This window comes from Macaca fascicularis, chromosome 18, assembly GCF_037993035.2.
Source record: "Macaca fascicularis isolate 582-1 chromosome 18, T2T-MFA8v1.1".
In the NCBI taxonomy this organism is placed as follows: domain Eukaryota; kingdom Metazoa; phylum Chordata; class Mammalia; order Primates; family Cercopithecidae; genus Macaca; species Macaca fascicularis.
In genome coordinates this window covers 72,456,855-72,482,295 of record NC_088392.1, presented here as the reverse complement: position 1 = coordinate 72,482,295, position 25,441 = coordinate 72,456,855, and the positions used below count along the sequence as shown (strand labels likewise).

The window sequence follows — 25,441 nt, the reverse complement described above, 5'->3', positions numbered from 1 at the left end:
CTTGTTTTCTGCACTCATACTTCGGCACTTTTTGTAACATTTAAATTACATAATTATAATTTCAAATTAGACTAACATAAATAGATTGGAGGAAACGTCTAGAAAAGCTCTAGAATAGCTTATTGGTGTAAGAGTTCCTGCACTCCAGGCAGCCTGACTGTGTTTTCGGGGGGAATAAAGAGTGTTCATTAAGCGGGTGAGTGGATTAGGTGGAGTTTTGTTAAAGGACTTCAACCGTACTGAGAGAAAAAAATAAAAGACTCAACATAAGATAAAGCAAAATGCAAGCTATAATAATTTCTGAAAAACGTTCTCATAGCATGGCAACAGCATTTTTTTGATGGTCAAAGGACAAAGCAGAAGTGAAGATGTTCTGGTTTGTACACCCTGGTTAGTTAGTAACCTTGGATAAATCAGCTCAACTTCCCAGATGGAGTTCAGTTCTTTTCTACTATCAAGATGGACTAAGTTTGCATCAATTTCAAAAGGCTGTTATCCACACTTACCCAAGATTCTTATGAGTAAACTATGGTTTAGGTGAAAGGAGAGCGAATCACACTCCGTTTCATCAACTGTGAAAGGAGGGACTTGGCATCGGTCAGCAATTCCTCAGGTATGTTTTGCAGAACAGTCATTCCAGTCATTTCAAGCCATGGCTAGAGGTACTCTTCAGAAGGGTTCAAGGACCAGACTGTTTTGCAAAATGCTGTGGTAAAACTGTTCAAAAGCTTTCTTTGCAAAACTTCGAAGCCTGTTGTAGAGTAAAGGGTGCTGTGCCTCTAAGTGGAGATTATAATAACCAGCTTCCCCCAAACACATGTGCCAAACATCTTCTCACAGAATATCTCTCAGGACTAGAGATCCACATAACACACTTTGGGGATCTTCTGACATGGCTATTTTTATGGTCCTTTTCTAGTTCCAAATCCACTGCGTAGCTGGGGCCTATCGTATTGTCTCATTAAGACTTTTAACAAACAAGTAATCTGAAATTTCCAAGGAGGCAATGGGAGTAATTTTTAAAAGGCAAAACCTTGAACTAAGTCAGGAAAAAAGAGGGAGAGTTGCCATAGCTTTCTTTAGATGTTTTCCTTGATACCAAATAATGAATACCCTTCAAGTTGGTAATTATAAATAAATTTTTGTACGGAAATGGTATTGATAAGGGCGACTTCCCAATTATCTTTATACTTTTTTTGGTTCTTCCCTTTATTCAGGTACATTTCAACTGTCCTGGTTGATTTTTATAATGTCAGGGAAAGAACTAGATAGAGAAAAGGGAACAGATATTATAATAATGATAATAATGAATAATAGGGCCGAGGTTTTATTAAGAAACCCTACAAAATCATGCATAGTCAGTAGCCCAGAAAATGTATCTACTATGCCAAATGAGTGGGGTACATGCTGTTATTACTTTTATATTTTATGTATAAGATGTAAGTGAGCAAGATCCAAAGTATGTCTTGAAACATGGAGTAATCTTAAGGTTTCTTAAGGAGTGAAAAGCATTTTCAAGCATTATTAATTAATAATTGTCTCAATTATATTCCTTTATAAGAATAAAATATTTAATCTTAACAGCCTTGCTTTAATTATGAGGGCTATGTGTCCCTCAAACACTGGTTTATTATGTGGCTAAACTATAGGAAATCAGGAGCATTTTCTCCTGATTTGAATAGATTCTTTAATCATCACTAAAAACCCACCAAATGGTAACTCCAAGAATGCTGATGATCAGTGCTATTACAGGTCAACTCCATAGACTTCGGCTCTGAGGCAGGACTAGGCGAAACCCACGGGTTTGTCCTGACTTAACCCCAGGCTTAAGGACTCCCATAAGAATAAATACAATTTCTAAAATTCTGTTTCCCTAAAGGGTTATGTCATTCTGAATCTAAGCCAGCATTGCCATAGTGTTTGCAGACTTCCCGAGTCTTAGTGCCACCTACCATATCGCCACTATTGACCGCAGTGCTATGAAATCTCGTCTAGACCTGCTCCTGCACTGCTTGGCCCTTGGTGGGCTGTGGAGCAGTGCTGCATGCCCTATTTGGCCTTGTTCTGGGTAATCTCCTGAAAAAGGAGACCAGTCTAACATGCTGTCATTCTCAGCCATTGGTTACCTAGGGGATTTATTCCCACTTAATGTAAATGCTCCTGAGAGTGCATCTCCTCAATCCTGTTGATGGTGTAAAAGGAACAGAAGGAAATTCTCACTAGACTAGGGTCAGGAAGGAGAATTTTTCCTTAAGCCCAGAGTCTTAGGCTTGATGAATGATGTGTCTTTGCGAAAGTGACCCATCTCTCTAGGAGATCATGCAGATGAGATTCACTCAGGCCAGTATTCAGCCCCAGGATAGTGTCTCTTTGTTTTGTTTATTGCAGAATAGTTCTAGAAACGCTAATGTTACTAACATTGCTGCCTTTGCCATTTCAATATTGCTATTTTTCTAATGAGGCATCTGGTATGAAACAAAACAACAAATTAATGTTAGAGTCAGCTATTGTAGGAGGATCTTCTCAAATGTTTTTCATGGTACTATCACTTCACCCTGAAAGGAATGGTCAACCTAATAAACCCACAGGCATCTTAGATTTCTCCATTGTTCCTATAAAACATCCAACAAATATTAGACCCAGTGGAGTGAACTACGTGCTGCAAATATGGCTCTTATTGTTTGTGGTTACGTCTAAGGTTAAGAGAATTTTATAGTGTGATTCATCTGAGGTTTAAAAGGTCTGCTGCAAAAGAACTCTAGGACCATTTTCCCCATGCATATTTGCAGCATGAATACTGTGCTAGTCATATGTAAATCCATGGGTGTCCATACATTATGCTTGTAATGTTATCTCAATTTTCCTGCCTCTAAAATAGAAGGATTTGGACTTAATTATAAATAATGGCTTTTGAAAAATACTTTTAAAAATATGATTGCGTATCCTTTTTAAAAAGGAGGTAGGTTCCCGTGATCAAATTGGATCAATTACCATGTTCATGTTTCCAGTGAACCTCACTTTCTACTGAGTTTGCTGTTCATTTCTTCAGTTCAGGTAGCATTTGTAAGCAGGTCATTGATTTTTCCACATTTCCTTCCCTCAGTACATCCCCAAATGTCTCCATTCATTTAATTCCAGTCAGTAACAAGATTAAAGTAGAGGTAGAAAGATGTATGAAAACTGGTTCTTGCCTTCCAAGAGCATGCAATTGAAAAGAAAGTACAGGGCGCTAAAGGAGTATCTTAAACACAGTGTACACATGGTGAATGTTTCCCCACAGGCAAAGTGCTTCTGGGTCTCAGAAGAGAGGCAGATCACTCTCAGCTGGAATTAAGAGAGCTGATCACTCTCAGCGAAGGTTTCATGGAGGCAGGATTTGAATGAGTCTTAAAAGATCTATAGGATTCTGTGGGCATCCCACTGAGAGGAAGGCTCAAGGCCAGGAGGACTCTCCCTAGTGTCCAGTCTAGAAATCACAAATATCCGCATGGTTTATGTAGGAGAACTTGGGCTGATACATGTGGAAAGATAGATTGGAGCCAGCTTCTGGAGGACTTTGAACGTCTGACATCAGTCTTTAAAGCTAAACTAAAAGAAACATGGTACATTTATGAGTAGGTCATGCTAGTGCATGGTGGGGGCCGAGCAGAAAGCAGATACAGTACTATAGCTGAGAATATGAGACAAGTACAGTAATACAAATTTGAGGCCGAACCAGATCTATTGTAAAACTTATAGAAATTGAAAGAAGAGAGAAGATGGAAGAGAGATTCATTTATCCATCAAATGAACATTTATTGAGCACCTGCTGTATGCCAGTGTTTTCTAAACATCCATCCTTAATATAGCATCATCATGATTTTGGCCAAGTCCATTTCTACTGATGTTATATTTTACTAGTTTTCCACAAATAGACTTATTTTTATTTGAATACATTTGTTAAAAGCAACTTGATATTACTTCCATTTGCCTTGCCATTTGGGAGGGAATTGACCATTAAAAAAGAACAAGGAAAACAAAGCAAGTTACTCATTTCCAGGTAGATACTGTGCCCACTGAAGCCTGCTTAAAAGGGATGAAAAACAAATGTTAAAGGAGTGTTCAAAACACACAATCAATTTTTTCTGCTCTGCCTGAACTAAAAGGATTAAAAGAGAATGGAAATGGAAATAACTTTCTCACTGTGAAATTCAATGCTGGTATTGAGGTTCTGTGCTCTAGGCAGCTACTGTGCTGGGAAGTGGGAAGGCAGACATGCATTTCACTTTATTCTCTGAGAGCTTGGTGGAGCAGAAAGACAAGCCCACAAATGAATGTTGCAAAGTGCAAGACGAAAAATCTCAGGGTACCACAGACCCCTTAGGGTTCTATTGGCCAACTGAGAGGCTGAGGCATTCCTATTAGGCTTCTCCTTCAGCTCATTCTCACTTGGGAATTAAATCCTAATTCTAGGATTTCATTTAATTTCCACCCCATGTGTACGGATTGCTTCCCTCTCATTGCTCAGAACTAATGTAATAACCCACTTGGTTTTCTGAAAAACACAATGAAGGAGGAGGTGATTTCTTAGACTGAGCAGAAATGTTAAAGTAAAGTGAAAATACCCCATGTAGGTGGTAAAATATTGACACCCATGAGGACGTAGGGGACTGGGTGTCAGGTGTCAGATCCTTCTCCACATCTATGTACTGACGTAGGTTAGCAGTCACATGTCTCACAGCCAGCAGCAGGGTGGCCAATATCCCTAGGGAACCAACTCCACAGCCCTTTCATGTGGTTCAGCTTTTATATCTTTGAGAGATTATAAAGCTTGTTATTGACAAGCAGTGGACTGGGTGTAAAGCAGAAAGTGTATTGTCCTTATGTGTAACCGTGGTCACCCCACAGTGGGAGAAGAGAGGACGAGAAGGAAGGAAATGAGCGTAGGAGACAACTGCAGAGCCTTACTAGATTTGGACAGCGCTCAGCGTGAAAAGTGAACGAGAGATGGTGGGTGGAGGAGCAGTTAAATTTTGAAGGATGAGTAGGAGCTATGTAGGCAGGGAAGGGCATCGCTTAAGTGGAGGACGTAAGCACCATCCTCAAAGTCATAAAGAACAGGGAGCCAGGGTAGGTAAGGAGCACTGCAGGTCGTTTGGTGGTTGCAGCCCAGGTTTGAGGGTGCGGCAGAAGGGAGGAGGGATGAGGTTGGAGGGCGTTCACAGCAAGGCCACAAGGGGCTGTCACACTGCGCAAGGGTTCTAGTCATCATTTTGAAGAGAATAGAGACCGTTTTGTGCAGGGAAGGGACATGATCAGATTTGGAAGTTAGAAAGATCATCCTAGAGGAAGGAAAATAACAAGGTTGAGGGGGTGATAGGAGAGGCAAGGTGGCTTGGACAGAATATCTTATAAACCATTTCTAAATATCTTTCTCCTTGTCCTTTTTGTTATCAGTACCCGAAACCAAATAAGGAATATCCAAAGGCGGGATTCTGTTACATCAAACTCCCACATTGAAGAAAATAGCTTTCTGAGGCCAAATTCTTTTTTTCCTCTAAACAACCCAATCTAATCTAACACAATCATGTGTGATTTCTCCTGCATCCCAAGGGCATAATGTTCCTCTTTTACAAGTCTTGGAGCATCCATTTATTTATGAGACACAAAAGTGAGCCCACAAGCTGACAGGCTTTCTTCCCCTCCTTTTGTTTTATTCATTCAGGGTTTACTGAGCGCTCACTCTGTGCCTGGCATTGGGGTAGCTGCTGAGCAAACAAGTCTGACTGTTAAAGAATTCTCGTTAGGAGGGAAGACAGAATAATGTGCAAATAACTACTCAGTAGTGAAGCAAATGTTTAAAAGGTGCTAAAGTGTTATTTCCAAAGGGACTGGTGCCCAGAAACACAGATATCTCTGCTGGAAAGTGGAGAGATAGTCAGGGGTCCTGAGGAGGGAGCTGATGAGAAACAACAATGTTGGTATCAGGGCAGACAGAATTGTCATCAGTCACCTCAAACTTCCAGCAACTCACAGGAGAGACACGCTGTGTTGCCAATATCAGATTCCCTTTCCACATCCCCTGTTCAATTATTTTATAAACTTTGGGGTACAGAGTACATTTCTTCAGTACGGTCCTCCATTACTTATGGGTCCAGTCGTACAGCATGTCTACCTGCTACTGGATTCTAATCCTTTCTGCAGAGTTCATATTTGTACTTACAAACATTTTTCTCCACAATTTATTTCTTCAGGGTTTTTTGTTTGTTTTGTTTTTTGTTTTTGCCTATATGCCATGAAGCAGAGCAATTCCCAGGGTCTAAACAAAAATCAACCTTGATAGAAAGGTTAAGTTACCTAATTCTAACAGGACACAGGATGTTGATCATGTTTTTAAAAAGGTGAAGTAGCAGCCAGCTATATGCCAAAGGTCTTAGCAGGAAAACTTGTGATTTATAGAGCTGATGTTTCCTAAGAAGCTTCCCCAGAGGAGAAAAACAGAGGGAGACGGAGAGAGAGATCAATACCTTTCTAAGCTCACACTAGCGGAAAGTGGGATAGTAAGAGAAGATGCCTTCTTTCTGGTTAAAGATGCTATGGTAGAAGGAAACTAGACAGAAATTCAAGGCAATGGGAAGGATGTTTTCTGAAATTGGACCAAACCTGGATACAGAGTGTAAGGAGAATAAGAAAGCAATAGCAGCCCGAATTTTGACTATCATTCCCTAAGCATCCAAAAGGTTTCCTCAAATATGAAATTAACGATTTTCCTTCAGGTAACATCCTTTTAACATTCCTGCTGTTGCCCAAAGCCACTTCTCCGACTGACACAGGTACCACTCATTCTGGCCACGGCCACTTTTGCCAGTGTCAGTTGCTCTCACTCAGATCTGGTGTGCTGGAATATGGGCTGCTTGTTTATTTGTCTGGGAGAAGAAACTTAAAACCATACTTCAGTGGAGTTTTTCCCGACACAGATTTGGGTAAAGGAAGCAAACCCCTCCAGCAGTCAGAGGAAAAGCGGCCATGGGTGGGGGTTGCTAGACAAACACCCGTCCATGCAGATTGCCCATGGGACGCCACCCAGTGAAGTGTTTACTGTGGGTTCATTTCCGCTTCCTTATTTCCTTCACCTGGCTTGCAGGTCTTTGCTCATAAGTGTAGTGTAGGACGCCTCCCTGAATGAAGTGAATTGCCTCCCACCCTGTGCCAACATAAGCAGATGGTGAGGAGTGGCCACACGGAAATTGGAAGCTCCAGGTTAAGCTGAGAGGTGTGAGCATTTTGTATGGAGAAGTTCATATTTCCTCCAAATTGCAAGCATCCTTTACTTTAAATGGCCTATCTAAAGTGTAGATGATGTATATAGTCAGCCTATGTACATGTCTCTGGAATATACATGGCTTCCATGGTTTCAATTATTGTCTTATTGGAAAATAATAATAGATGAATAATTTTATTTCTAGTTCGTGTTGAAAAGCATGATTTTTCTCTAGTGTCTTCTTCTTATGCTTACGTTAAGGTATATACAAGTTAAAGAACATTGCCTAACTGCACATCAGTGACAGCAAAGCAACAGATCTGCTGCACCAAGCAAGGTCAGCTTACTACCCCCATCCCCAGCTGTGCTGTGTGCAATTTATGCAGCCATATGCTGCAACCTTGGTAACATCCCATCATTGTGTTGAGTGACAAAGGCAACTTTGTCATTGACAGTGTAGCAGTGCCTACTGTGAGTTCTGGAGTCTGACTTCCTGGATTGACTACAAGTAAATTATTTAACTTTCCTGTACCTCATTTTCCTCCTCTGGGAAATGAAGATAGTAAGAGTACCTGCTTACTAGGCCTGCGGTGATAATTAAGTGGGATAATACATGTAAGATGCCTAAGACAGGGTTTACCACAGAGACACATCCATTTTTCTAATATTTTCTGGAACATATTGCTGGTCAAGCCTCTCACATACAAAAATCAAAAATGCTGTAGAATCCAAAGCTTTTTGAGCACCAACATGAAACTCAAAGGAAATTCTCATTGGAGCATTTTGCATTTTGGAATTTCAGATTTGGGATGCTCAACCTGTAAAGAAAGTAAACTGCAAATGTTCCAAAACCTGAAAAAATCAGAAATTCAAAACACTTCTGGGTCCCAGGCATTTTGGATAAGGGATACTCAACCTGTAATGAGTGCAAATTTTACCATACTTCCTCTTTAATAAATAAGCCAATATTTTTGTAAAACTTTCAATGCCTCCAAGTCAGCAAAGAGTTTATAAAAGATTACTTACAGAAGGCAGTTAATATGCCATCACCTAAGACATGATAGCATCATCAACATTTTATACACAATATATTTGTTTATTGTCTGTCTCCCAACACAAGAATGTAATTGTCATGAAGCCATGGACTTTTGGAATTGTGTTCACTACTGAACCCCTGTTCCCTAGAACTCCACCTGTCATTTAGTAGATGCTGAATAAATATTTGTTGGGGAAAGAAAGAATACATGGATGCTAGTAACTAGCATTTGTGGATATCTGAGAAGTTATTGTCTGCGTTGGCTCACTTCTACATCAAGGTTAAAATTATTCACATTGTATCTACAGGTCTTGGTAGTGGAGATAAAAGGTTGTGAGTAGCTGTGGCCTTGAGCTTAGCAGCATTCCTAAGCCAACATTTTTGGCTTTGTAGGGGCAGAAATGTGTGATATATTTCCTCACCTATCATAATGGTCACTCCTATAACAAAAGACAGGTTAACAAGAGAAAAGCATAATGAAGGTAACCAAAGTTTTATGTAACATGGGACTCCTCAGAAATGAAGACCCTAAGACCCAGGGAAAGCTTTTTTTATTCTTCGGTTTGACGAAGAATGGACAGCAGTGTAGAAATGTGATGGACTAAAGGGTGTGATCTAATGCTGATAGACTGAGCAGGGAACCTAGCAAGGCCTGACTGTTCAAATTCTTCTTAACCTCTTTGTGTAACCCTCCTGAATATGGGGCAGGGCCCCTCTGGAATGAAGGTCTTCAAGGGAGAAGGGGGAAGGCAGAGTGACCTTTCTGGGTTTCACGGCTTCCCTTGGAGGAGAGGGTTCTAGTTTCTGTGACACGCCTTGGGAAAGAGGAATTCTGGTTGCCATGACTCACTTCATGGGAGAAGGACAGGTGAGACACAGGGGGTTGGGAGAAAGTCAAAGAGACATTGCTTCTGAGACCTTTCCGATGTCCTTCAGTCCATAGTACTCGGCACACCAAGGTGCCATACTTTGGGGTACCATGTTCTGAGTTTTGACAGCTTATACAAAGCTGTTGATTTATGAACATGATCTCAGGACCACTGATCCATAGCTGATGGTATGCATTCCCAGAGGGCAGCTTGCTGGTTAGCTTCTTAGACATCAAATGTTTAAGCTGGATGAGTCTTCTTGTATTAAAACGAGGCAATATGATGAAATACAGTAGTATTATCCTTTTTGTATATTCATCTTTTCTTTAGCAGCTAAATCTTTCTTCAAAAGAAAGTCTGAAAGACAGCGGAGATCCACTGATTGACAGTGGTCCCTGCTGGGATGTTCCTGGCAGCCTAGAGTCTCTTGGTGCTTAGCAGGAAAGCTATTGAGGAGCAGGAAGAGCAGGTGCTTTAAGTCTTACAGACCTCAGTTGAAGTCCTAGCTTAGCTGCCTACTAGTTGTGCCCTGTGGGCAAGTTATTTAACTTCCATGAACCTCACTTTCTTCATCTGTGAAAAGGGAAGAAACCATGTCACACTTGCAAGCATGAGAAGGAGCATATATCAAGTTTTCAGCACATACATGTAATAAGCCCATTAATGAAGCAAAGCTTGTATTTTTCTAGATTCAAAAATACTAGTTAGATAATTCTGTATCTTACCGAGTGGCCTTGTTGCTCACTACAGAAAGAGAAAAAATCTTCCCTCATGACAAGAGTGGATTAGCAGCCAGGTTCCACACAAAATGTCCTTGTCTTCAGTGACATACAGAGAATTTGGTGTGGACTTTTCAACCACAGTTTCTTCAATCATTGCCATTGTAGTTTAGGAGACTCTAACTGCGGAGGAGGCGGAAGACGGACAAATGAGCCCCAGGACAGATGCGGCCTGTGTGCTGTGGATGAAACAGCAAAGCAGGCTTTAGCGGTCTTCATTAGCCGCTGCTCCAGTCCTTCCTGATCAGCACAATGGTTCCACTCTGCACGGTGCCGGCACTAACGATGCATTATTCCCAGTACAAAAATAGTCATCTTACTTATAAATTATCAAACTTTTCCCGTGGACATAGCTTGTTTCCCGAGAAGGAAAATTCCCATTCATGTATTTATTTGGCTAACATTTATCGAATGCATCTGTGCCTTGGGGACATCGAGCTGATTCTGATGCACACTCGAGTTTGAGAACAGTCAACGGATGATACCAAGTGAGGGAAAAAGCATATTGACATATTTTACATAATACAGAGGTATCTGGATATAGATTTGCTACCTCTACTACAATTTGTTTCCACAAGGGATTAAAGTGGTTTATGAGATTGTGGGGTGTGTGTGTGTGTGTGTGTGTGTGTGTGTGTGTGTGTGTGTGTATGGAATAAACACCCACGGGAAATACAATGATAGTAGAATAAAAATGGAAAAGTACTAAAACCATCATGATTTTGCCATAGCTTTTCCTGATAACTTTCCTGGTATTCAAGCTGGTGGAGCACGCACTGCTCGAAGTGGAAACATGCTCATCTTACAAGAGTAATAGCACCTGCACGATTAAAGACAGTTGGTAAGCACACAGTTTTGTTAATACTGACACCTGAGAGGAATTTACCACATGGTAAATTCAGAAGTCAATCTTTGCTGAGACAGGCAACGTCTCGACAGTAAAAACCATAGCAAGTATAAATGCCTGTTTCGTATAGTTCCCTTACATAGGCTAGTGGCTTAACATCTAAGAGCAGTTGAAAGGGCCAAACGAGAAGGTCAAGTCTGTAGCTCTCAGACAATCTGGCCAACATCTGAATAGTATCATCAAAGATCATATCAGAGGTAGAAATGGAAGGCAATAAAAAAGTAAAAGGAGTACTCGCTTCAGCAACACATATACTAAAATGGGAATGATACAGAGAAGATGAGCATGACCCCTGCACAAGGATGACATGCAAATTCATGAAACATTCCATATTTTTAATCCTAAAATTCATATAGAACCAAAAAAGAGCATAAACTGCAAAAAGCAATACTAAGCAAAAAGAACAAAGCTAAAGGCATCACATTACCTGACTTCAAATTATACTAACAAGGCTATAGTAACCAAAACAGCAAGATACTAGCATAAAAATAGATACATAGATCAATGGAACAAAAAACAAAACCCAGAAATGACCGATCTTTGGCAAAGTAAACAAAAACATACACTGGGGAAAGGATACCCTATTCCATAAATGGTGCTAAGAAAATTGGATAGCCATGTGCAGAATGAAAACTAGACTCCTATTTCTCAGGGTACACAAAAATTAACTCAAGATGGCTTAAAGGTTTACATGTAAGACCTGAGAGTATAAAAGTTCTAGAAGAAAATCTAAGAAAAACTCTTCTGGATGTTGGCCTAGACAAAGAATTCATGACTAAGACCTCAAAGATGTAAATGCAACCAAAAAAAAAAAAAAACAACATGGGATTTCAATTAAACTAAAAAGCTTCTGTACAGCAAAAGAAATACTCAGACAGACAACTTACAGAATAGGAGGAAATATTTGCAAATTATGCAACTGACAAAGGACTAATATCCAGAATATACAGGGAACTCAAGCAACTCAACAATTTCAGAAACCAAATAACCCCATTAAAGAGTGAGCAAAGGACATGAACAGACATTTTTCAAAAGAAGACATACAAGTGACTGATAAGCATATGAAAGAATGTTCAATATCACTAATCATCAGAAAAATGCAAATTAGAAATGCAAATTAAAACCACAGTGAGATACCATCTTACACCAGTCAAAATGGCTATCATTAAAAACATCAAAAAATAACAGATGCTGGCAAGGATATGGAGAAATGAGAAAATGTCCATACACTTTTGGTGGGAATGTAAATTAGTACAACCTCTATGAAAAACGTATGGAGAGTTCTTAAAGAACTAAAGTAGAACTACCATTTCATCCAGCAATCCCACCACTGGGTGTCTACCTAAAGAAAAAGATACCTGCACTCGTGTTTATTACAGCACTATTCAGAATTGCAAAGTCATGGAGTCAACCTGTGTTCAACAATAGATGATTGAGTTAGTATTATTATTATTACTATTTTTTGAGATTAAGTTTCGCTCTTGTCGCCCAGACTGGAGTGCAGTGGTGCAGTCTCGGCTCACTGCAACCTCCACCTCCCAGATTCAAGCAATTCTCCTACCTCAGCCTCCTGAGTAGCTGGAATTACAAGCACCCGTCACCAGGCCTAGCTAATTTTTGTATTGTTTTAGTCGAGACGGGATTTCACCATGTTGGCCAGGCTGGTCTCAAACTCCTGGCCTCAGGTGATCGACCTGCCTCGGCCTCCCAAAGTGCTAGAATTACAGGCATGAGCCACCATGCCCGGCAATGATTGCATTTTAAATGTGGTGTATATATACCATGGAATACTGCTTAGCCATAAAAATGAATGAAGCCGTGTCTTTTGCAGCAACATAGATGGAGCTGGAGACCATTATCTTAAGTGAAATAACTCAGAAAAAGAAAGTTAAACACTACATGTTCTCCCTTAGGAGATAAATAATGTGTACACATGGACATAAAGAATGGAATAACAGACATTGGAGAATCAGAAGCATGGGAGGGTGGTGAGGGATGAGAAATTACTTAATAGGTACAATGTACACTTTTCAGGGGATGGCTACACTAAAAGCCCAGCCTTTACTTCTACACAATCTAACAAAATTGCACTTGTATCCCTAAACGTATAAAAAAATTAAATATATATATTTTATATATATTTATACACATATATATATAAAGCCAGAGGAGAAAGGAAGTGGTTAGATTTGAACAAAATATGGAACAGGAATTGCACGCTGTCCTAAAAACCTTGTCTTTGAAGAGTATGCTGCTCTGAGCCAGCTACACCTCCTAAATTGAGTTGTTTTCTCACTCCTTAACTCTTGCATCTTCTAGACGTCTTTTTTTCCAAAGCCTTTTACTTGGTGCATTACATATGCGACATGTACCATACAATCTAGCACTTGATTAGATTCTGACTTGTATTGTTTGCTGATTGTTCACGTTTATGTGATTTATTTTCTCAACTAGATTGTAAATTAGATGAGGCCTATCATTTCCATGATTCCTTTAGTCAGGGAATATTTTAAGAAGGAGGCTATATTTGTACCTACTCTTCCAGAAGGAATAAGAATTTGTACGGAGATTGGAAGTGAGTATTTTAGAGAGCATGAAACACAGAATCAATGGGGAATGTGGCATGTGGGGAAGAATACAAGGAGCCCAGTGTCACTGGAGCTGAGCTGTGTGGAGTATGGGATGGGGAGACAGGGCTGTCTGGCAGATGGAGGCCAGGTCAAGAAACCTCCCACCTTGAGTCACATTCAAAGTCTTAGTTATATTGAAAAAGTATAGAGGGTCTGAGAAGAATTTAAAGTGAAAGAATGGCATAATCAGGTAACAAACATTACATTACAAATGATACTGTTAGCAATATGAAATAGACTCTGTGCGTGTGTGTGTGTGTGTGTGTGTGTGTTTTAGAGGTGATAAGAACAGTCATTATGGCCTAGTGATTAAGAACATGCTGTGTTCAAAATGTAGTAACTGGATGGGTACGGTGGCTCAAGGAGCTAATCCCAGCACCTTGGGAGACTGAGGTACGAGTACTGCTTGATGCCAGGAGCTGGAGACCAGCCTGGGCAACATAGTGAGACCCCCATCTCTACAAAAAAAAGAAAAAGAAAAGAAAAAAATTGTCCAGGCATGGCGGCACATTCCTGTAATCCCAGCTGTGCAGGAGGATTCCCTAAGCCCACAAGTTCCAGGTTACAGTGAGCTATAATCCTGGGCATCAGAGCGAGATCTTATCTCTAAAAAAATTTAACAATTACTAAATATATTATCTCAGACAAGTTATTTCCTCTTTAAAAGTCTGCTTTCTTATCCAGAGATTAGTCCCTACCACGTTGGGTTGTTTGACAATGAAATGAGATCATGCATTTAAAGTGGACAGCACGTGCCTGGTACCTAGTTATGATTCCTAGAGGCACAGACCATTCCATTTTTATTCACTTGACGTTTATTGGTTACTACTTTGTTTTTCCAACCAAGTCTAGATGAGAAATAATGAGTAGACTCGAGGGCTTAGGACAGCTGGAACAGAACCAGGAGACCCATGATACTATTCCTAATCAGCTTTGGGAGTAGAGCCGAGAGTGGACGCTGGGAATTTGCCATGGCACCAGTCCCATCCCCAGCGACACTCAGCAGCCTCTGTGTGGAAAAACAGAAGGACAATGGAATCAGTCCTTGGTGTATATTGTCCACAGTGAGTGAGGTAGAACGATCATACAGCAAGGGACCTGAGGGGGCTAAAAAAAAAAAAAAATGTTTGACCTGCTGTCTCTCCTAGACTGGCAAGGGAGGAAGTGAAGACCACCAGGAATGGATAGAATGGGAGAAGAGGGCAGAGCTGAGGAACCAGTGAATGGAATAAACTATCATGAGAACCATCAGAGGGCAGGAAAAGTGGGAGTGAGGGAACAAGAAAATTTATGAGACAGGAATTTGAAGGTATAATGTTAAAAATTTTCAATTTTTGCTACAGTGCCCAGTGCACTGCATGTAATAATAGCTATTCAATAAATAATTGTTGAATTAAAGTCACATGTATTGATCTGATTTGACTTCATGCTCAGTACAGGCAAAGACTATTTGGCTGATACCTTACAAACCAACACTCTTATCTGCCAAAACTTAATCCAGAAATAAGCTGGTGCAGTGGTGCACATCTATAATTCCAGCACTTTGGGAGGCTGAGATGAGAGGATCACTTGTGCCCAGGAGTTCAAGTCTGCAGTGAGCCATGATTATGCCAGTGCACTGCAGCCTGGGTGACAGAGCAAGACCCTGTCTCTAAAATAAATAAAATTTAATACAAACAAAAATACTTTAATCCAGAAACAATGAATGTCATCATACTTCCTTCTCTATCACAGCAAAAAAATATTTCAGAAGGTTGACTGGATGTGGATTTGTTTGTTTAAAATTTAAGACTGGGTATAGAATTCTAAAAGATAATAAAAACCGGTTCCAAAATGAAAAAAGTTAGAAGGGTCAGATTCCTAGATGTCTAAAGAGTCAGAATAAGGCACTTTAAAAATGATGGGAAGACGGAAGCAGGAGGAAGGGGCAGTGTTTGAGGAATTACAAATCTAATTCCCATTAACAGCAACTATTGCAGAGGTCAGGGCAGGCCAAACTCACTGAAAGAGAAAGACTCTGTAAGGTGTTGAAAAGAGCCGATTGCAGAGATTGTCCTCCTCACTTCCTACATGGTATCTGACCACTGCTCGCTCATGCAGGCATTGATGATAGTTTTCAAAGAGTGTATGTATAGTCTGAATTAGCGTGCATACTGTATCCAAGCCAATAAATACTTAAATGGGTATAAAACTGTATAAGGATAACTTAGCCAGTTCTGCTGGGGCTGCTTCAGAGACTGACTCACATTGGCCCCACTTAGATGTAGACCACAGCGGTGGAGGTTCTGTATGCTTGCAGTTACCCACTGGGCAGGAGGGTCCCCTTTACTTGGATGAGTAAGTTTTGTGGGCCTGCCCTGGTTCTGCCGCATGTGACCACAGAGTCTCACCCTCTGGGCAGGGAGCCAGGCCTAACTAGACCTACAAGGCCATTAGGCAGCTGCTGTCTGTGTCTTTCCCTGGGATTCCATGTGGCTCCTCTCTTGCCTCCACACACACTCCCTCTGTAGGGCCCATGGCTAACGCTGCCCCACAGTTCAGTAGCATCAACTCTGGCTTCCAGTGGGGCCGACGTGGGCCCTTCCTTTACTTGACCTTGAAGATAAGCTCACCAGAGTCCAGTGATTCTAGGAACATCCCCACCTAAATTTCCCAAAGTGAGCATCTCATTAGCTCATTGAAGGCTCTGCATGGATGCCCCTGAATCCAGTTTTCCATCAGCTCAGAGAATGTGGTGATCGCCTTCAACAGTCCTGGCCACAGTGTCATCAGGAGATGCTGTGAGTAGGGAAGAAATTCCCAAAAGCAGGTGTCAGCTAAACAGCTACCACAGCCAGGCTTAGTATCTGCACTTTTGGGGTCTCAGCACTCAGGAAAGTAGATTTGTACAGCAAACTTGGTGAGAACAGCAACAACATTTAAAGAAAGAGACTTTAAAAGAGAAAATTTGATTCAGGTAAATATATGTATATGCATGTATGTATATATAAAGTCTGGCTGTAAAACAAGTTGTCTAGAATGTGCCAGAACATGTTCACAAGACTACTCAGCTAGTCATGAGCAGTCTGGACAAAAATAACTTGGCTTCATCAGAGGCTATTTCCACTGCTTCTTTTCAAGTTGTGTTGTCATATTGTTTTGATTGTCATTGTTTTTGTGTTTTTTCCATCTTCCATCACGGCTGTCTTTAGGTACCATTAAACGGCTTTATTCTGTCATCATTGCTTCTTTCTCCTAGATTTATCAGTAGTTTGCAAGTTTTTCCCAACTTTTTTTGGAGTAAACACTGATGGGTTTTTCTCTTCTCTGTGAATATTCTACTCCCATCAATTGTACCCCCATAAGATAGGCAGTCCCCCTGCTGCGGCACCTCCTGAAGGGCACTGGTCCATGGCCGGTCAAGGTAACCACATTCTCTTAGCAGGCTCCCAGGGAAATTCATCTGTCCATTTAGCCGAGATAACCAACCCTCTCCTGGAAATCCAAATAAGAACAATTCCATAGGAAGCATATCTCCGAGGTCTCGTAGAGTCAGCACAGGCACCTTTGAACTCTGACAGTCCAAAATAACATTAGGAGATGTTATCGTTTACTGCCTGGATTATCTTCACATAAAAATCACTTCCTAAGTCCTACGACATTTTGCTCAGCCACCAATATAAATGATGACCTATTAATCATTTCTCAAAGAACACTACCTTCCACCTTTTTATTCTCAAAAACTGTTATGAAACCACTTTTTAAAAGCTTTGTATGGAGACGCGGGTGATTGTAATTGTGCTGCCTACTGTGACCAAATTGGAGAAGATTTCAGTTGAGTCGTTGGTTTTTTTTTTTTTTTAACAATACCATATCTTTTGAAAAGAAAATGCCTCTGAAGGCATTTATTTATAGGAGCAGACTGATTGACAGATGTATTCACAGACGAAATCAAACTGCAGATGATTAGGATAGCAATCAATGTTAATGAAAAGCCAAAATACATTCTGCATCTATAAAATGGCTCAGCATTGTACTCTGCGTAATATAATTGGTATATTTCAGAATGTGCTTATTCAAAGGTGCTCTAATAGTACTTGTATAATTTTAAGTATACAACACATGAAAATCTTCAGGTAAGGAAGCCTGGAAAAGTGAAAGAATATGACATTCAGTTATCCTCTGCAGGTACAATTTCAGATGGTCAGAAAATATCCAAACGGTAGGCATTTGGACAACGTTAACTCACATTCTCACCTCTGTTAAGTTTTCTGTTTACTTTTCTTTTTCTTTTTTTTTTTTTTTTTTTTTTGAGATGGAGTCTCACCCTGTCACCCAGGCTGCAGTGCAGTGGCCACGATCTCGGCTCACTGCAAGCTCCGCCTCCTGGGTTCACACCATTTTCCTGCCTCAGCCTCCCAAGTAGCTGGGACTACTGGCGCCCGCCACCACATCTGGCTAATTTTTTGTATTTTTAGTAGAGACAGGGTTTCACCATGTTAGGATGGTCTCGATCTCCTCACCTCATGATCTGCCCACCTTGGCCTCCCAAAGTGCTGGGATTACAGCGTGAGCCACCAAGCCTGGCCGTTTTCTGTTTACTTTTACCCAAAAGTGCCATGGTTTCATTTTTTAGTAGTAAGAACCATTTTCTGATTTTAAAAAGTAATAATTTAAAATCATCAGTCTGTTGGGCATTCATCATTCTCGATCTCTGTAGAATTGGGATTTATTATAAGTAAATGGGAAAATTAATTTTGTTCTGTCTAAAAAAAATGTCATGTATGTGTTCAGACTGTGGTTGGAACATACATGTGTGGGCAAGGAGGCCTGAATCAGGAGACACTGCCGTAGCTTGCCAGGACATTGTCCCCATCTCTTGGCATACTCCTTCTTTTCTTCCAGTCTTCTCTCATAAACTGCTCTTGCAAGAAATCATTGCTTCTTTGAGATCTTTCTGCGCCTCCCCACTCCCACATGTATTCTCTAACTACAGGTAGAGAAATCTTTAGTACAAGTGTGACCATGCCACTGTCTTGTTTAAATTCCTCTAATGGACTACCACCACCTGCAAATACAGTGCTACATCCTGACATAGCTTCACCAGGGATCTCAAGATTTTGCCTGGACTACCTGTTTCACTTAGGAACAGGTGCAGATGCACAGTTTAGTGCACAAAATTACAGAAAGCAAAATAACTGTAAGCTATTTTGTCTCTTCTCTCTCCACACATATTCCCTCTGCAGAGCCCTTGGCTAAAGTTGCCACATGGTTCAATAGCATGGGACTCTGGCTTCCTATGGGGCCAACACAGGCCCTTCCTTTACTTGGTAAGGAAACACGATAAAGGTCTGTTTTTCTCTCAACTAAACAAAATGCAGAGGTGCACATCCAGGGCTGGTATGGCACCCCACTGTAGGTCAGAACCTTTATCTTTTGGTTCTCTAATCCTCAAACTGTAATTTCCACCTCAATGTAAAGATCACTATTCACCCAGTCCCATCAGCTGCTTTTCTTTACCCGGAAAGGGTAGAGAAAGGTATGCCCCTCACTTTAGAGATGTTTTCCAGAAATTGCACATGCCATTTCAAATTATATTCCATTAGCCGGCATTAGTCACCCAGGCACATCTAGGCAGACTGAAAAATGTAGTCATTGTTCGGGGCTGTTTGTACTTTTCAACAAGAGAATCCTTTCTTTCTCTTTAGTGGAATGTTATAACCTGGCATGGACAAGCTTCAGGCAGGTGGAGGGATGCCAAAAAGGTGACTTGAGAGAGAGTAGAAGGATGATCATTTAGAGGCTGGGAAGGGTAGTTAAGGGGGTGCTGCTGAGGTGGGAGAGTGGGGAAGATTAATGGGTACAAAAAAATAGATGCAAGGCCAAATGAATGATAAGCTCTAGTATTTGATAGCACAATAGGGTGACTATAGTCAATAATAATCTAATTGCACTTTTAAAGACAACCATAAGAGTATAATTGGATTGTTTGTAACAAAAAGGATAAATGTTTGAGGTGATGGATATTCCATTTACCTTGATGTGACTATTAAACATTATATGCCTGTATCAAAATATCTCATGTACCCCAGAAATATATACATGACTAGGTACCCACAAAAATTCAAAAAAAAAATTAAGACAGCTTGACCCTGAAAAGATTCATGGAGATTTCTTCTTCCTGATGTCTCCTCAAACAAGAACACAGTGCCCCCGTTCTCCTGGGCAGGGTCCACCACTGTTTTTCTAAAGTAAGTCGTGATTGCCTGCCTGTCCTTCCTCATGGGGTAAGACAGGGGAGGACCTTCAGTATGCTCCTATTTCTGCATGTAAAGAAAAATCAAGAAAAGCAGCTCTAAATAAAGACATGCACAAAAATCAAAATGGAATAAGGACTTGCCAGCTTTGCAAGACTATTTCCCCTTTGTCAGCATCTTCTAATGTGTGGTGTGTTTGTGTTTTCCTTGGGTCTAATAAATTACCTACCTTGAAAATTTCCTTTACAGTGCTGGATTATTCTTGCTTTGGTCATCATCTGGACAGTAATAATTCTGCTCCAGGTGTGGGAACTCTGGAAAAACTGTGCATCTCACACTCTGAGCTTGTCTCATGGTCACAAACAGCGTCAAAAAATTATCCAAGCCAAAAAAATCAGAAGTCATGGCACAATGGTAAAATTGAACTTAGAAGAATAATAAAACAGAATGTTGAAGTCACAGTGAACAAGAAAAAATTAGAGATAATCACTGGTAGTCATAGAAACCCTCATGAAGACATGTTGACCACAGTCCCCATCCTTGCTCAAAGAACAAGGCCTGCAAGGCAATTTCCCTATTTCCAGAAATTGTTATCATCAAAGTCTAATTAAGAGGTTGGCATCCTCTTTTTTCAAGAATGCATAGAAGAATGAGAGTTGTTATTTATCTCTTTTCACGTTTTTTCATGGCTAGGTCATGAAATGCATACACTGAATCCCTAGTGGCCAAAGGGCTTATGACATGGCTCTCACAATATATCATAAGCCCTCTGGCCACTAGGGATTCACTGTAGGCATTTGGTCATCTTTGCAGCAGCAGACAAGGAAGGGATGTTCAATTAATGCTTTCTAATGACGCTGTTGGTCACACCATAGGTGGGAGCAAGTGGTGCCCATGGATACAACTTATAAACATTAATTAGGAGAGGGGGGGAAAAAGAGACAAATGTGCTGGAAAGGGAGTTTAAGAGTAAGGCAAGAGGAACATGAAGAATGAGAGAAAGAAGAGCAGGACCTCCACAGTAGGTGCCACCAACAACTGTCTACCCATTGCCAGTGGCCTTAGGATTTTAGATCATTTTCCCTTGCTCACCAGGAAGTCGCAGAATGTGTTCCCTTTTATGATCACAAACTCCCCTATTTTCGTTTTAAAATGACAAGATAGAAGAGAGTGTAAGATTTGTTATAGAAAGGGCCAAGGTATTAAGTTGTGTATTTGGCCTTGACCAGAAAGATAGATTTAGCATTTAGAAATGTTTATTGCCATTTTATGACCTTATTTTCCCACATCACAGAGAAAACAGATCGAGATCTCAATATCTCTTTTACAAATATAAGTAAGGAAGGAGGAACATTAGCTTATTTATTCTGGATGCAATTTGTTACCCTCCCAGAAAATAGAGGTGCTTGTCCTGTGCTGAAAATAGCCCAGTTAAATTTTAGTAAAAAATCACACTGTGTATGATTATTTTACAGAAATTATCATCAGTTACATCACTTAACTTAAATCATCATTAGTGGCCTTAAACAACTCTTCATTTGCTCTGCTTGTCCTCAGGTAACATCATCTTGCATGGAATGTTGCTCACATATTAAAGATAATTAAATACTGAATACCTGATTAAAATAATCTTGTATATTTTGGAATAAACATGTATAATTCATGTTTTCAGCTCTTGCCAGTTTCACATTTTATTTAGCAGAAAATATCTACCCAAGACTCAACTGCTTGAGAAGGAAAGTTCGAAATATTATCCCGTATTATTTTATACATTGAGATTCTACTATATGTGATCATAAAACTTAGTATGTGTCTCTAATCCTAATAGAATCTTGTTTTTTCTTTTTACGTCTATATTTGAAAGGCAAAAATGTCCTCAGTGGAACCTGGTTTATAGAGGGAGACCTTCTTATGCAATGGATTTTTTGCATCTAAGTTAATTTGTGCCACAGTTTTGCTAAAAACACATACCTCACCCTCTTACATTCTTCCTTGCCACAGCCTACTTTTAGGACCATAACTTCATACAAAGCAATCCCAAGGTGTTCTGTTTCATTAGTCTCTCACCAGTGGACATGTTTTTACCTATTGGTTCTTCCTTATCCACCGGTATCATAAGTCCTGAATACCTTTGTTGTCCTTTCAAAAGTCAGTTTCTCTCTCTCCTCCAGGCAGATTGCCCTCTGTCTAAGCATCCTGTAGTCAGCAGGTCAGGCAAGCTCCCCAGACTACTTCCAGACAGGTAGAACAGCAGAAGGTATGATATTGTCCAGTGAGGTGCAGAGTTAGAAGTCGAAGGTATACAGGTCAGAGGAGATGTTCACCAGCCTGCTTCCTGTGTTGCTCTGAAAACCACTAGTCTTTGGAATGGTCACCCCGATGGAATGGTCCCCCCAACTATTGGGTATGTTTCCTTGGCCGCACCCAGCCTGGCCTTTGCCACACAGTCATGTTTTCATTAAACAGATGCTACCTGAATCACAACATGAACCACTTTGGGAAATGTTGCATTAATGCATTAAGTTATTGAGTAAATATTCTACTAACTTGATTCCCACTATCCACTAGGATAACACTTTACTAAATACTGGGTGGGTGAAACATAGTCCTTACCCTTAAGGACCTCACAATTTAGTAGACTAAGCAATTTTGAGTGACTGTACTGATTAAAACCTTTCAGCATTATCCCTGAACGGTCAATCCAGAAACTGGGAGACAGGAGGAAGAAAGAGCTTCACAAAGCATGGATAGAGATTGCCAACATTGTCATGAGCTCCCAGATGCAGTATGTCTCATGGAATAGACAAGACCTGGCCTCTCAAAAATCTTTTTTCATGAGGCCTAGTGTGGGTGTTTGATATGTTTGTTTGTTTGTTTGTTTGTTTTTGAGATGGAATCTTGCTCTGTCACCCAGGTTGGAGTGCATTGGCACGATCTTGGCTCGCTGCAACCTCCGCCTCCCGGATTCAAGCAATTCTCCTGCCTCAGCCTCTCAAGTAGCTGGGATTACAGGCTCCCGCCGCTATGCCCAGCTAATTTTTGTATTTTTAGTAGAGATGAGGTTTCACTATGTTGGCTAGGCTGGTCTTGAACTCCTGACTTCAGGTGACAAGCCTGCCTCGGCCCCCCGAAGTGCCGGGATTACAGGCATGAGCCACTGCGCCCAGCCCTACGTTTTGTTTCTTAATTAAACCATATATCTATCTCTCTAGGAATATCTGAAATGACATTAGTGATATTTTAGAGAGTCACGTTGGCTTTCCAAGATGATTCTTTATATGGCAATTTTTGTATTGTAGGAAGTCTTGAAAGAAAATCAGGCTGTCAGAAGGAACTTGGTCAGGCACTGACTCTAACACTGTTTTAGAGTCCAAAGAAAATACTCTGCCCTGGTGGAGTAGCAGCCTCTGTTAGTTACTAAAGCTCCAGAAGATCCGAGCTTGGAAATGGACTGAGCTACCCTACATGGGATATGCATGAGTGACTTTTTCCTGAGGCTGAGCTATTAGGTCTGGGGCCCTTCACTCATGTCCCCAAGAACTTTTCAAGGGCCATCCTTTGGTCATTTTGCCATTGTCTATTAACTTTTTTTTTTTTTTTTTTTTTTTTTTTTTGAGACAGGGTCTCATTCTGTCACCCAGGCCAGGCTAAAGTGTAGCAGTGCATTCACAACTCACTGCAGCCTCAAGCTCCTGGGCTCAAGCAGTCCTCTCCCCACTTGAGTAGCTGGCACTAGAGGCATGCGCCACCACTCCCAGCTAATTTTTTTTTTTTTTGTAGAGACTGGGTCCCACTATTTTTCCCAGCTTGTCTCAGACTCCTGGGCTCAAGCAATTCTCCAACCTTGACCTCCCAAAGTGCTGGGATTATAGGCATGAGCCACCACACCTGGTCTTGTGCATAAATCTTCAACCAGAAACCTTAAACTAGGAAGAAGAGAATACATGATCCTCAAATTAGCCAAGTCACGCTTACTTGTTCTCTCAGTTTGTTTAGAGAAAGCTCTTGACCCTCGATTGACAGAAACACCTGGGCAGATTTTCTCTACATTTCTGATTTATTTGCCATATCTTTACTTTTTCCCGTTCTGAGTAACCTGGGGGGATTGTTTGTGTGGTGCAGTTGTTCCTACAGAATTCAAAAAGGAAAGTATGCAACAGAAGACAGATATATCCTAAAGATATGAGGTGCCATTGGCTTCTGTTAGTCATCCTGTTGTTGTTGTTTTTTGTTTGTGTGTTTGTTTTGTTTTGTTTTGAGACAGAGTCTTGCTCTGTCACCCAGGCTGGAGTGCAGTGGCATGATCTCGGCTCACTGCAAGCTCTGCCTTCTGGATTCATGCCATTCTCCTGCCTCAGCCTCCCAAGTAGCTGGGACCACAGGCACCCGCCACCTCGCCTGGCTAATTTTTTGTAGAGACTGGGTTTCACCGTGTTAGCCAGGATGGTCTTGATCTCCTGACCTCGTGATCCACCTGCCTCGGCCTCCCAAAGTGCTGGGATTACAGGTGTGAGCCACCACACCTGGCTCATCTTGTTTTTTAACTCACATTTTCATTCACATTTATGGAGTGCTATTATTATGTGCTTACATGGCTGGATCGACACTAGGTGGGGGTACATAAGGTGACTAATAGACTGGGTGGCAAGGAATGTAAGCTGGAAGAGAGATCCTGAAGCAAGCAACTCTGTAGGTTCTGGGGAGTGAGTTTCAGATGTGGTGGAAACAGAAGACAGGAACTAATTCTCTCTGCTAGGAGAACCAGCAAAGGTCTCCCAGAGAAACGGAGCCCCTCTCTGGTTCTATCTTTAACGATTAACATGTAGAGACTAGCCTGACCAACATGGTGAAACCTCATAAATACAAAAATTAGCCAGCCATGGTAGCAGGCTCCTGTAATCCCAGCTACTCTAGAGGCTGGGGCAGGGGAATCACTTGAACCTGGGAGACAGAGGTTGCAGTGAGCCGAGATCGTGCCATTGCACTGTAGCCTGGGCGACAGAGCAAAAACTCCGTCTCAAAAAAAGAAAAAGAAACAAAAAGTAAGACCCAAGAAGCAAGAGAAAGATACATCCAGTTATTGTGGTCATAGAGGGGAGGAGAGTTATTCTTTCAAATAATTTAAAAACAATTTGCCTTTTTAAAAATATAGTTTCCTTTTCCTAGTTTTCTGTTTTCTTTTTTCTTTTTTTTTTTTTTTTTTTTTTTTTTTTTTCTTTTCTGAGACGGAGTCTTCCTCTGTTCCCCAGGCTGGAGTGCAGTGGGGCCATCTCGGCTCACTGCAAGCTCCACCTCCCGGGTTCAAGCAATTCTCCTGCCTCAGCCTCCCCAGTAGCTACGATTACAGGCACCCACCACCATGCCCAGCTAATTTTTGTATTTTAGTAGAGACGGTTTCACCATGTTGGCCAGGCTGGTCTCAAACTCCTGACCTCAGTTGATCTACCCGCCTGGGCTTCCCAAAGTGTGGGGAATACAGGCATGAGCCACCGCGCCCGGCTTCCATTTTCTGGTTTTCTAGCTTTACCTCCCCCTTCTTTCCCTACAGGCTTCGGAGTCAGCTTTCCTGCCCCACAGAGGTGACAAAGCTTTTCCAATAATGAATTCAAGCTGGTTTTAGGGACACTGATAAGTTCTGCCAAAAATGAACACAGTCGCAGATGGCACCCTCAAAAGATCAATACCAGGCCTGCAGGGTTGCTCACGCCTGTAATCCCAGCGCTTAAGGGAGGCCAAAGTGGGAG

At 41.1% G+C, this 25,441-nt stretch overlaps 1 protein-coding gene and 1 non-coding gene across 10 annotated transcripts in view; both read left to right on the top strand.

Annotated features, from left to right (window-relative positions):
• DLGAP1 (DLG associated protein 1) overlaps positions 1-25,441 on the top strand; it is a 961,867-nt gene that overhangs the window by 563,747 nt on the left and 372,679 nt on the right. The window lies entirely within an intron of this gene.
• LOC123570154 (U6 spliceosomal RNA) lies at positions 11,062-11,168 on the top strand. The gene has a single exon (XR_006694146.1). It is a non-coding gene; the product is annotated as a U6 spliceosomal RNA (small nuclear RNA).